General features: G+C 41.4%; 1 long non-coding RNA gene across 7 annotated transcripts; it reads right to left on the bottom strand.

Annotated features, from left to right (window-relative positions):
- Positions 1-381: 381 nt before the first annotated feature.
- On the bottom strand, positions 382-7,977 carry LOC125520921 (uncharacterized). 7 transcript variants are annotated; one of them, XR_015605021.1, is made up of 7 exons: positions 7,290-7,977; positions 5,496-5,554; positions 4,957-5,007; positions 4,354-4,394; positions 2,983-3,090; positions 783-858; positions 382-543 (listed from the first exon to the last, which is right to left on the bottom strand). It is a non-coding gene; the product is annotated as an uncharacterized LOC125520921 (long non-coding RNA). The 7 variants fall into 7 exon arrangements; XR_015605037.1 differs by having other exon boundaries at positions 783-849; XR_007288903.2 differs by lacking the exon at positions 382-543 and having other exon boundaries at positions 567-858.
- Positions 7,978-13,208: the final 5,231 nt, after the last annotated feature.

The raw sequence follows: 13,208 nt of genomic DNA, 5'->3' as shown, positions 1-13,208 counted from the left end.
AAAATCGCAAACTAATCCCCCGCACATACGAGCGAGGTCTCGTGCCCTCGAGCGAGAAACAGACGCCCGAGTCTGTGCCCTCATTCGCCTGCCGCCGCTCTTCATCCCTTCACCGCCGCCGCTCCATCCCTTCGCCGCCGCCCTGGCACTGATCCGCCGCTGGTCTCCACTGATCCGGTGCATGTCCAGTTGAGGACCCTCCGCCGAACGCTTCCAGGATCCGTCGCCGATACCTTTCAGGACCCGTCGCCGATACCTTTCAGGACCCGTCGCCGAAGACGTCCAGGATCCGGCTATCCCTTTCACCAGCCACCGCCGGAGGCGTCCAGGATCCCGCGCCAGAGACACTCACGTCCAGGTATCACATTTCAAACAACCATATCATGAACTGATAAGAAATTAGGTATAATGTTACAGCCATCACATTTCATACACCCACCGCCAGTTCCATACTGCAAAGTAATACCAGTTCCATATGCATCACATCACACTGCACCTTCTATGTAGAATATGAAGATCTTGCAAGCTATCAGCCAACCAAAATTGCAAAGTAAAACAACAGCACGTAAGGTTCAGAATAAGTAAAACAGCTAATCTTTTTGCATTTTTCAACCATAACCGAAATAACAAATTGACCAAACATAATAAGTGAAGCAAATGTACAGAGAGAATAGCATGATTTCGTGAAGCAATGGTTTAGCTATAGTGTCAACCAGGAAAGCAAATAGATGCACTATGCATTTTGGATCAATGAGACATTTGGAACCATGCGATGGCTGCACCTTCTATGTAGAAGCAATTAGGATAATCTGAAGATCTCGCAAGCTTCCAGCCTAGCAAAACATATCTCTGACAAAACTGCAAACCATAAGGTTCAGCACGTGCTGTTCAGAACAAGTTCACACGGAAACACAATAAACAGGACACTAATCTTTTTACATTTTCAACCATAACCGAATTATCAAACTGAGACAACAAAATAAGTGAAGCAAATGTACAGAGAGAATAGCAGGATTTTGTGAAAAGATGGTTTAGCTAGTGTCAACCAGGAAAGTTTTTCGCCGAACAATAAGATGCACTATGCATTTTGGATCAATGGTTTATAATAAAGCAATTGCGCTTAGTTCAAGGTAGATCCAAAAAGATACACTAAACCAGAAAAGTAACCTGTTCCATGATAGTTAAAATGAAACCAGAAAAGTAACCTATTCCATTATAGTTAAAATTAAATTGGAGCATGCAAATTATATGGCTTTCACAGATCTGAAGAAAAGGTTTAGTTAAAATGAAGGGAGCAAAGGATTACCAGAATTATAATGGAAGATGGATGCATGATAAACATTTAAACAACAGTTTGTAGGCCAAAATAAGTAATAATCCAGTGAGTGCGTGCATTGATGACACATACAAAACATCTAATCTAAGGTTGATTGCGTTAATTACCTATATTTTTATTGGCTGCAAAAGTTACAACTTACTAATCTAAGGTTGTAATGCATGCAGTTTACTGCCTGTGCATTGTCGAAGACACAAACCAAGAACATCATATGAAAAAGAGAGGACCAAACAAGTGAAACATTGCATTACAGATTTCAGAACTGCAGAAAACAAGATGAATTTGTTTATAATAGTCTCATCATCTTATGTCTGTGGGAGCATAGATGGAGCTATATGCCTTGACCAATTTCCTAATAACACAATTTTCCCGAGTATTATAGCATCACGGTTAACAAAAGTGATGTCTGCACTCAGCTCTAGAACAAACAGATTTCATAATAGGCGTTCTACTGAGCAAGGAAACTGATTTCAGAAACCAGAATTTCCATGTTGACAATATATGTGGTCAGGCATCAAAACAGTTTGAAAGTTAGTGCATTCTTTATCCTTAATCATACATGCCGACCGGTCTATTTTCTTGTTCCTAGATTTCCTTGCTAAATGTGTATAGTTCCTTTCTGCCAGCTAAACGTCAATATGTTGGATGATGTTGTGGAGAGGGCCACCGATAGGGGGTTTGCATTTCCAAAGTCAAAGGTCGCCATCGCCTTGACCTGCCTGGACCTCCTGACCTTTCACAACGCTCAAACAGGAAACACATGTTGGAGGAGGAGACCACAGGCTAATTGTAAGCATCAACTATTTGTTAGCTATCAATCTTGTCCTTTGAGCATCTATACCTTATTTCCTAAACCATTATGCATGAGCTTTGCAGGATGATTTGGATCAGTGGATCAGAGGATGACATGAACAGGTATTTCCATTCGATCATACCCAAAATGATAACGTATACCCTCACTTAACATGCATGTGCTTGTGTGGAGTGCCTGCAAAATTAATAGCTCAAGTCTCTCAACATGCAGATGTGGAGAGGCTTCTCCTAGCGTCATTGCAACTGTGATGTGCATTTCCTTGCTTTCGGCTCTGATCAAGTTTGTAGCGTCTGGGAATGTGCATATGAAAATCCACACGTAATAGTATTGTAATGCGATTTGGCTGCTATAATTTTTTCACACTGGTTTCTAAAGATGTTCAAGTTATCTCATATAATATATCGAATTATAATGGATAAGTTAAGTGTACATACTGATTTGAAGATCCTTTTGCTGTCATACACATATTACTGCAGGACCATAGCGGACCATTGCAATGCGGCAAATCAAATCTCAATACTCGGCACTCTTCTATGTGGATCAGTAAGTTGTTTATCTACTTTCACTTTTAAATTGCTTGTTGAACACACTTGATTCACTTTGTGCCTGTTATTTTAATCTTGCTAAGTGCATACAGAAAAAATTCTACTTGCCCCTTGTCATGCACAAAATCGAATAAACATTGCAAATTACTTTACGCGAATCTGATCCTGTAGTTAAATATTAGTTGGTCTAAGAAATGAGATGAAGTTTGTCCCTAGAATATATAATGGACTGAAAACAAAACCCAAAATGTGAAAATTCAAACACCCAAAATAAATTACTTGCATACCTTATTGAGATGATTTTTTTTGAAGTTTATGCGTTTACCAGCTTGGTGAATGAATCACTTGAGCTCATGGTACTTGTCTCACTTCTCACTCCAACTGACTTCTTACTCCTGAAAGCAAACATAATTGAAGGTCAAATAGTATACACAGGAATAAACACATCATTCATCTACTTTATACTCCCTCCGTTCCAAAATAGATGACCCAACTTTATACTAACTTTGTACTAAAGTTAGTACAAAGTTGAGTCATCTATTTTGGAACAGAGGGAGTATTTCCTAGATTCAGTGTAGTACAAAGGTATAATCGAAAAAAGTAAATGTGCCGAGTCAAGAAAAAATGCAGATAAAGAGAATAGTAAAAGACAGAGCTCGCCTAAGAAATAAGACTGCTTATGAATATGAGTTGTGACAAAAGAAAAGCAGGTAGGTATGCAGGGGTGATTTATTACAGGTGAATAACCACATGATGAAGAATATATTTTAGTAGAGATGAAGAATGCCTACATCTGTAGTATCAGTCCTTTATTTTATCCATTTTAGTAGGGATCTCTACTTCTAATGTCTTAATTGGTAGTCTCTGCGGTTAATTTTTGTCCCACCTATCATGGTTTTTTTTCGTCCCTCATCCCACCTCACTGTTAGCCGCGTCAAACCAAAAAAACACGTCCCGATGCCCCCATGCAGTACAGGGCCGCACCTCCCATCGCACCCATCTACAAGCGAAGGAAAAAGAACCTATGAAAATTAACCAACGAAAAAAAACATACAAAAATTAACCAGCGAAAAAAACCCTAAACCAATCGCACGCACGACTCTCCTGCCCTCCACTCGCACGCCTGACTACGCCCGACTCACTGCCCTCGTTCGCGGCCGCCCTCCATCCCTTCGCTGCCGCCCTCGCACATCAAGATCCGCTTGAGGAGACGTCGCCGATCCGTTTAGAACCCACCGCCGATCACATTCAGGATGGAGGCGGCGATCCCCTTCTGGAGCCGCACGCCGATCCCCTAATCCGCCGCTGAACCCTTTGAGGTCACATCCATGATGCGGCGACGATCCCCTTCAGGAACCCTGAGCCGGCGCTGATCCCCAGACAGCGAGGTATTATTTGAACACAGCTTACACATATATCATACAACCATCGCATGTTCAAATATCCACATTATGACAAAGAGACATCTGTTAAGAACCTATATTTAACGCACCAGAATGGAAAGGGTGCACTCTATATATGCACTTTTGTTCGTTGCAAAGATTGTTCCTTGACTACATGTTTCACGTTCCAACAATGCATGTATGTCAATCAGTACCAAGTAGAACCATCGACAGCAAAATCACACCTTCCAGTGATGCATGTAGGTAGTACAATACCTTGCCAGGTTGGGAGAAGAAAACATCGTCAAATATTTGACCTGAAAGAATGTTTTGAATCAGTGTGATGCTTATCCAGAATCCACGGCCACACACACAAAAAGATACTTCCAAAGAAAGTTTGCACATGCAACGCACATCTTCATTTTCATATGCCTGAGTAAACCATGACAAACATGCACTAAAAGGTGGGCATATGGTCTGTATATTTTATCAGCACTATTTTTTCACTCGCTCTAAAAAGGTATATATATGTATATATAGTAATTTCCTTTTACATTTTATTTCTTAAACTGCTAATAAGATCATGACTCATCAAGATTGATGCTTATTCATCTCATTTTCACTTGATCAATAAACGCAAAGCCCTGTTCATATCAGTACACTATCATGTATTTCATTATATGTAACCTCATCACGTGGTATCTCATCTAACTTGATCACATGGTTCCCAAAAAGCAAAGTTTTATTTCAGTTCAAAGTTTGAATTTTGCAGGAAAGCCAAGCTTCTGGATATAAGAGCACAATGAAAGTAGAAAACATTCACAATTTCTGAACCTTTCACCTCTGATATGTATGAAAGGAAATAAAGCTAGGCAATACCTTTCTAGCTACGAGTTTACATTGCTGTTCACTTTTTGCTCTAGTGCAAACCTGATAACACAGCAACGGTATACTTTGCATCAGTATGTAATTAGGAGGATAAGACCACTAAGACAATAACTCTCTGGTATAACTATCAAATTCACTTTCCTGTAAAATGTTAACAAAGGCCACTGAATCAAAACATTTTTGCAGGTTTCCATTAAGGTGAATGGAATCAACTGATACCCAAGGAATTTTAATTGAAGTATAGTATCAATCCAATCTCGACAAATCTTTGCTTAACTTTTCAATGGCCGAATAGAGGGACTTTCTACTGATTAAAAAGATTTAATTCTGACATGTAGATAATAAGAAAAATATGTAGTGAACCCCAAACACTTAGTGTCCATGGGGGATTTGCATTGAATTTCAACACTCAACTGACTACAACATGAATATCTACTCATATGCGCGTACAGTATCAGCTCCAACATCATTAGATAATCTAACTACAAAAGAACATATTGTGCATCAGATGTACATGAACTTGGCCTTACCATTTTTCCTGAAGCAGATATCAATGTGGTAGTTTTTGGTTCTCTTATCCGCATGATAACTGTAGCAAACCGTTGTTCAAAATAGAATGTCAGCAAAGCAAAGCATAATATATATGCTTCTGAACAGATTTGCATGCATCAGAACAACAAAAGACAGAGCAAATGTCCAGATTTCACATATGTGCATTTCACATTGACAAGCCCATCTATTTTATGCCTAAAAAGAAGGCCAGGTGATCAATTTAAAAACGGCATTATCAGTTATGCCTACATTGTTCCATTTTCCTCACCTCAGACTGACAGTGAATAGGCACATGATGATCTTGCTTTAGTTACTGCATGCATGTGGTTGTCATTTACACCTGAACTTGATTGCCTAAAACCCAATAGGAAGTTCTGATTTATTGTCTTCTACTCCCTCCGTCACAAAATAAGTGTCTCAACTTTGTACTAACTTTAGTACAAAGTTGTACTAAGCTTGAGACACTTATTTTGGGACAGTGGGAGTATTATTTTAGTCGTTGTTTAGGTGAACTCGGCTTGCGTTCTTGTTTACATTAATCTTGAGTTAAAGCCTTCTATTACAGGAGCATTGTATTTTGCTGGAGATTAATGCCCATATAGTCAAATGCCATGCCAGCTTTCAGGGTGTGATTTAAATTGAATCTAAAACAACCTTATCTGGGTTCCTATAGTAATCTGTTTGTTTTCAGAGGAAGTGATCTCAGAGGAGTGAAAAATGCATGTAGCAATGTTTCAGAACAAGGATATGCATTGTCCAATGCTTAACTGGTTTCATTCACTAATATAGAAAAACTGCTGCATCTGTTCTCTCCCGACATATCTGGACAGAATCAATACTTACCCAAACATCTGATACCCAACCCATCCATTGAACTAAAAACAATCCCCCACCCCCAAATGCCTTCGTTAAAAAGGAAATAGACAACATGATATCCGCACCCCGCAATCACAGAAACAAAAAATCGCTACACCAGAGAGGCCTACGCACTCGCGTGTCTCCCTCCTCTCTCGCTCGCTCAACTCGATCCCCACACCACCGCCTCCGCCGCCCACGTCTCTTGTCTCTCTCAAGACCCAGCACCGCTCCCCTCTCTCTGGCAATCGCCAACGCGCCCTCTTCGCCCACGAGCATTCCTACCGATGCGACCGCGACAACAGCCACGCTGCCCCACCACGCAACACTTGCATTGGACAGGGCCGGCCTTGGGATCAATCAAAGTAAATTATGTAGCCTCGTACCTGGAGGAAACGGGTGAATATTCTGCAGGTGCTGTCGCAAGGGACAGTAGAGGGCATGTTGTTATTTCTATCTGTCAGAATACGTCACCTAGCCGTAGTGTTGAGGAGGCCGAAGCAAAAGCAACCCTTATTTGGTTGCACGCACTCTCGAGGATCTACAGGAGCCCCGTGATTTTGGAACTTGACTGCCAAATTTGGATTAAGGAATTGATGACAGGGAAGCAGTCCCTCTCCCCCTGCTATGGACTGCTAAGAGACATCAAGCAAGCACCGACAAACTTCTCGGATCATAGTATCAGTAGTGTGGGGAGATTGTGCAATGCCCTTGCTGATGGGCTTGGAGCGTTGGCCAGGAATTCGGAAGACCAGGAGAGGATTGCTGACGTACCGGACTGCCTCACCCGCTTATGATCTCTGAATTTGTGGTTTCAGCAGAGTAGCTTTACTACTCTGAATCTCAAAAGAAAAAGGTTGTGCCTCTTCGTGGGATAATCATGGCAATTTCAAGGGGTAAAATGCAGGGGGAATTACCTGTAGGGGATGGAGCCAACGGCGGCCGCGTTGGACCCCGACCATCGAACGCGGAGACGGCGCCCCCGCCGGCCTCAAAGTTGTCGTCGCTGTCTGCTTCCTCGTCCTCGAAGAGCCTCCATGGCGCCGGACCCCGGCCACCCCTGCGTCAAGCCACCGACAACCGAAGCCAACAAGACCTCGCGCCCCTGTCCCATGAGATGAGCCCCTCCTGTGGTCTTGCGCCGCCGTCGTCCCGCGAGTCACAGGCCACCTCGCCGGAGATGAGCACCGCCGCGGATCCGGCCAGAACGGGACCGAATTGAGCACCCACACCCGGATCAACGCGTCCCTGTGTCTGTCGCCGTCGGATGCGCCGCACCCAGCTCGTGGGAGCTCCAAACCCCGCGCTGCACCTCTCCTGCATCCCCAGCCTGCACTTACCCCCGTGCTCGAGGCCGCCGCCATTGGGCCGCTCCTCTTACTTGAGCGTCCGTCGCTATGGACCTATCGTCCTCCTCCAGCCGAGGCCGTCGCGGGACCAGCCATGACCTTCGTCGTGCGGAAACCGCCGATGCATGCGACGGATGCGGTGGTCGGCGGGCAGAGTCGCGCGGTTGCGGCAGGAGCTTGTGGTCACGCGCAGCGGATGCGGCGGGGGAGGGGAGACCGGGAGAGGGGCGAGAGAGGTTGAGTGAGTGGAGAGGAGAGGTGAGAGTACTGGGGGAGATAAGGTTGCGTTCCGTTCGGTGCCGAACGAAATAAACTTTTTTTTGGAATTCCTAATTTTTTAGGCTTAGATTGGGTGCTGGTTGGGCCGTGCTGGATAGCTAATTTGGGCTTTGGATAGGCAACGTTTGCTCTACGAAAATAGATAGATAAATAAAGTATATATACCTCAAAAAATAAATAATGTATATATATTAAACATGGTTCATACAAATAAATATTTTATATACTTTTTAGATATATTGAGAGTATCACAAAAAATATTGAGAGAAGAAACCGAATATACTTGGTTTATGTTGGTTTGCTTGCATGTTTTTATCTTTTGTTGGACAATTTTCCATAGCCTATATAAATAATTTAAAATGATTTAGGAAATTTTAGATAAGTACTTATTTATATATGAACATTATTGTTGGTTGCTTTCCACGAGAGAAATGCAACATCTTTTTTAATAATATGAAAAAGCTGTTCTTTTTTACAAAATAAAACAGTTGTGTTAGTTTCACTTTTATTATTATTATACATTATATATGTTTATGTGATGCAGTATAAAATAGTGTTTATATTTCATGAGATAGAAAGTGACGGATTCCGACATACACACTGATGTAACGATGATAAACCGGACTGAAACACCACGAGAGGAGGTGCATGTAGCTAATCATTCTTTGTATGTATGTTAAACATGATAATACAAAGTGTGTATTTTTATATATATTTTTCTCAAATATAGGAGACATATATATGGATTTTGGAGATGCACAAAAAGAATCCATCGACAAGGGTTCCGAAGCGACGTCGTTGAAAGGGGCCGAAAATTCATGAGTTTTTTTACAACATAATGATGCGGAAACGGTGATATCTCACAACAAACCCAAAAAATGCCAATTTAAATGTTATCGCACAAGGTATTTTTCAATATTATTATTGATCTTTCCTTTGTCATATTACCTTTTGTATTCCACTAATTTGGATCATTTTTGTATCATGTCGACAATCTATGTTTATACCTCTAGAGATATTGCAGTCATCGTATCAATCATGTCTGCCCCCAAGAAAACCAAGTTCGTGGGCATCGCAAGTGAAGTGGACTTCAATTATTAATTAATTACTAGATCGGAAGCACGCCTTGGCGCGCGTTGCCTGGCTCAGCACAGTGACCCCAACGTCTAAACCCTCAACATAACAAAGCATTTAACCAAAAGAAATTAGAATAACCGCTTAGAATAAATGTGTTCAATATATATCACAAACACTACAAAGATCTATCAAGAGCAAGGTATAGTTTCTGCCCAAGATAACTGATTTTAGTATAGGGCATACAGATTAAATATGTACCAAAAGCGAACTATAGCTGTTGCCCAGGATAACCGCAATTTCACTACAGATCATAAGGGCAAAATTTGTACCAAAAGCTAGGCACAATGTTTGCCAAGGAAAATTGATTTGCATCAAATAGTACAAAACATAAAGACATAAATTCTATAAATATAGCCAGGCAATTCATACCAGCAAGTGTAAGAATAAGTGTTAAAGGAGATGTTGTATCTGCTCATAAACACAATGAGATAACATACAATTGGAAACGATGCTCTAGAAACATCAATATCTACGGTACTTTATAACTGATCATTATTGATAACTCTACTTCCTCTTTCCAAGTTCTAAGGCGAAGCTAATGCAATTAGTAGTGGACAATACTTGACAGGCTTCATCATCCTAATGATAATATGGAAGCTCTATAGATAATATTAGAATTAGCTCATGAACTTAGCCACTATGCAAGCTATACAAAATTCAGATAGATGGCATGTTGAGATTGAAAACAAACCAGTAACACTGTGCCTGTAGAGAATAAGTAGAAAAGTTTGCACTTAACAACTGAGAGATCCAAATAAGTATGCAGCTAAACGAAGAAACTACCTGCAAGAAAAGATGATGTAGGTTAGGGCAACATATGATCCACTTGATACTTGAGCAGGAAAAGGATGGATACCTATGTACAACTGGAGTAACTTAATTATCTCATACGATGCAACAGTAGTATTAAGAGAGGACTGTGTAATTTGCCTTCAGATTAACAACGTATGGGGGTTATTTGGTTAACTAATTACAACCGCATGTCACTGAAATTACACTTTCTAAATCACAATGAAGTATAATAAATTAATAATCCACACCCATATAGATAAATATGCAATTTTACATCCCCATGATTTAGCTACCTTTGGATCCTCAGATAGGAAGTACAATGAAGTATAGCTGAGGTCTTCACAGCCAAACTAAGAAGTACAATGACATAATAGAAATACAAAGCACAATAGGAACCATTGATTTCTGCTATGTGATGATTAACGGATCATCACATGAACTGCTAGCATGATTAGTTGTCTTGTTTGTGGGGTGAGAGTAAAAAATCAGAACCATGATTATCTAAGAAATTCATATGTTTCTTCAAACCATAAAGAAATTCATATTTTTCTTCAAACCATAATTAAATTCATATGATTTTTCAAGAATCAAACACTATTCTTCAAGATTATTCACCTAAGATCTAGGAGAAGTGTACTCTAAACTGAGGCAAATTCAGGTGCCTAATTCGAAATTGAACTTCAAACCATACAAAATACCATTAAAGCTTCCGGGACAGAGATCTTTGTAAATCACCTTTTACATAGCATTGGTCTAGCTCTCTAAGCAAGTACTACTCTATGGTTCTGTTGGTGCATATACATCTAAGGAACATGAATTAAAGCAGTTTATTTCTATAGAATGGATCATTTAATTTGAAGTAGAGACGCACATGAATTTTAGCTATTGCATGTGAGGATAGGCGTTGGGCTTGGGGACGCAAGGTAAGGAAATACCTCAGGCTGTAGAGGATACGCCGGGTCGCCGGCATCGATTTCGTGGCCTGGCCACAGACTATCCCCACCATGATCCGGGTGACCACTGTGAGCACCATAGGTACCTAGATGACAAGAGAGGTGGAGGGCCGGCCTGACCAACATGCAACAATAAGAAAACAATTTACTACCTTTAGAATAAATTTAGAAAGAACCAAGAAGAATGAAAACCAGCAACAGTTGGCATTGCAAGGAAAGAAAATTCCGGTGATCATTTAAGAAACATGACACTCACATTTTAGTCAAATTCAACTTGGAAGAAGCTGAGAGCAATCGTTCCTAAAAGTGAAATGTCATACTCGCTAAGATTTGAATTGCCCAATAGGATCTATATTTCAATGGAACCAACGACCCTAATAACATTTCTTAAAACAACAATTATAAATGAAAAGATATCATTTCTCTGAAATGACAATTTAGAACCAAGATCTCAAAGATGTACAGTTTGGCTACACATTAGACCCGACGCTCAGAACTATGCAAGGAAAGTACACACTAAAAAAACCAAGCATCATAGAGCTTGTAGAGAAACATATATTTCTATGCAATGGGCGAGTAGATAAGCAGAAACATGCAGTGTAGGCAACAAGCCTATGAAACAAATAAGTTGGCTCAACAATGACCTTGGCGACAAGAGGCTGCGCTGGCCAGCATTCCTAGGAAAATGTTTCTGATAAGTAATAAGGAGCATGTACACATGCCTTTTGCCTCAGTGTCTCTCCCTATCCTTACATAACTCTCATGATCGTAAACAGATTGATATTGGACTTATTCAGCATGCTGACCAAACCTTAATAAACACTACATTAACACATCTCATGTTGTAGCAGAGGCATTAGCAAACACATAAGTACGGCACCAACTGCGACCAACGCATCATGTAAACAGTAACCTGCAGGACCACCACAACAGGAGAGAAAATCAGAAACTACCTTGAATCCATGGTCGACGACAACACTGCTCCTCCACTTCAGTGTGCTACAACCACTGCTGACCAAACCCTGCAACCTGGTCAATCTTGCACGATTGGCCATGGACAAGGAGGTCGTGGATGCTACAACTGGCTCTTGTCTGATGCCCCACCTTCTCCAACTCCACCCTCACAAGAATTGAATGCTAGAAGAAATCGGTCAGTTCAAACTTGAGTCCCTCCAAAAATGGTTGCATGCTAAGATTATAGGATATCAGACCTTGAAAAAGCATGCCAACCACAAGCTTCACAGCAATATATAGACCTATAAAGGAGCTCAGGATCCTAGAAATAGAAGAGGCTTTCATCATTATAGAACACATTGAGTAAGACAAGAAATCTATATATCTTCGATGTAGTTATTTTATCAAACCAAGTAACAAAGTAGCATTCCGGCTAAGTGCATGAAAACTAAGAGCCTGCTAAAAGTCATCCGTGTTTAGATTAGAAATTAGTTGCATCGAGATATCTTTTGGTGGGGTCACACAAGGAAAATATCAATACAAGACACAAAAACGGGTTAGAAAAACTCAGGTTACCTTCAATTGACCCAAGGAAACTACCATCAGAATAGTTCAACCGAACCACCATGATGAAGAACACTTCTGTTATTGTTTTAATGATATAGTAATTGATTGCTTTCTACTGACCTCCTATAAAGGCAATTAGCCACTTCTCCGATGGAAGTCAAAATAGTGCCTATGTTTTTCTTCAAATGTGGCCTAATATCACATGATAAATGCTTTAAGAGTGCTCAAACATTTAGATAAGGCAAAGCGCTACTGGAAATAACTAAAAACAAGAGGAAAATGATATGCTAAGGAAAGGAAAAGTTCATTACCACACCCATATGAAGGTTTGCAGCCTGAGTTCCAAGATACACAGATTGCATCAACCAACCCATCTTCAAGACAACAAATAGGACATATAGGGTTTACAATCTGTTCAAGAAAAACCCTGCGATGAGCACCAGAGGAAGTGGAGAAGAGGCGGTAGCGATGACGCCAGGGACACAGAGAACGGGTTGTACGTATTCCCCCATCTGTGCTGCAGTCCATGGAGGAGAAGATACGCGAGCCGCAACCTCCGCTCCTCCTGACGATGTAGTCTCACGAACTTGACCGGGGAGCAGCGGCCCGAGTGAGGCTGAGCCTCTCCTGGCGATGGAGGAGATGGAAGGAGGGGCGGCGAGACAGGAAGGACGGGGAGCACGGCGAGCGGCGGCGGCGTAGCAAGGAGCACGGCGAGCGGCGGCCTCTCCTGGCGATGGAGGAGAAGGAGGGAGGGACGGCCAGACAGGAAGGGCGAGGAGCACGGCGAGCGGCGGCCTCTCCT

This window comes from Triticum urartu, chromosome 1A (genome assembly GCF_056163025.1).
Source record: "Triticum urartu cultivar PI428250 chromosome 1A, HENAU_Tu73, whole genome shotgun sequence".
NCBI lineage: Eukaryota > Viridiplantae > Streptophyta > Magnoliopsida > Poales > Poaceae > Triticum > Triticum urartu.
The sequence above is the reverse complement of the archived record's forward strand: the minus strand, read 5'-3'. Positions and strand labels throughout refer to the sequence as shown.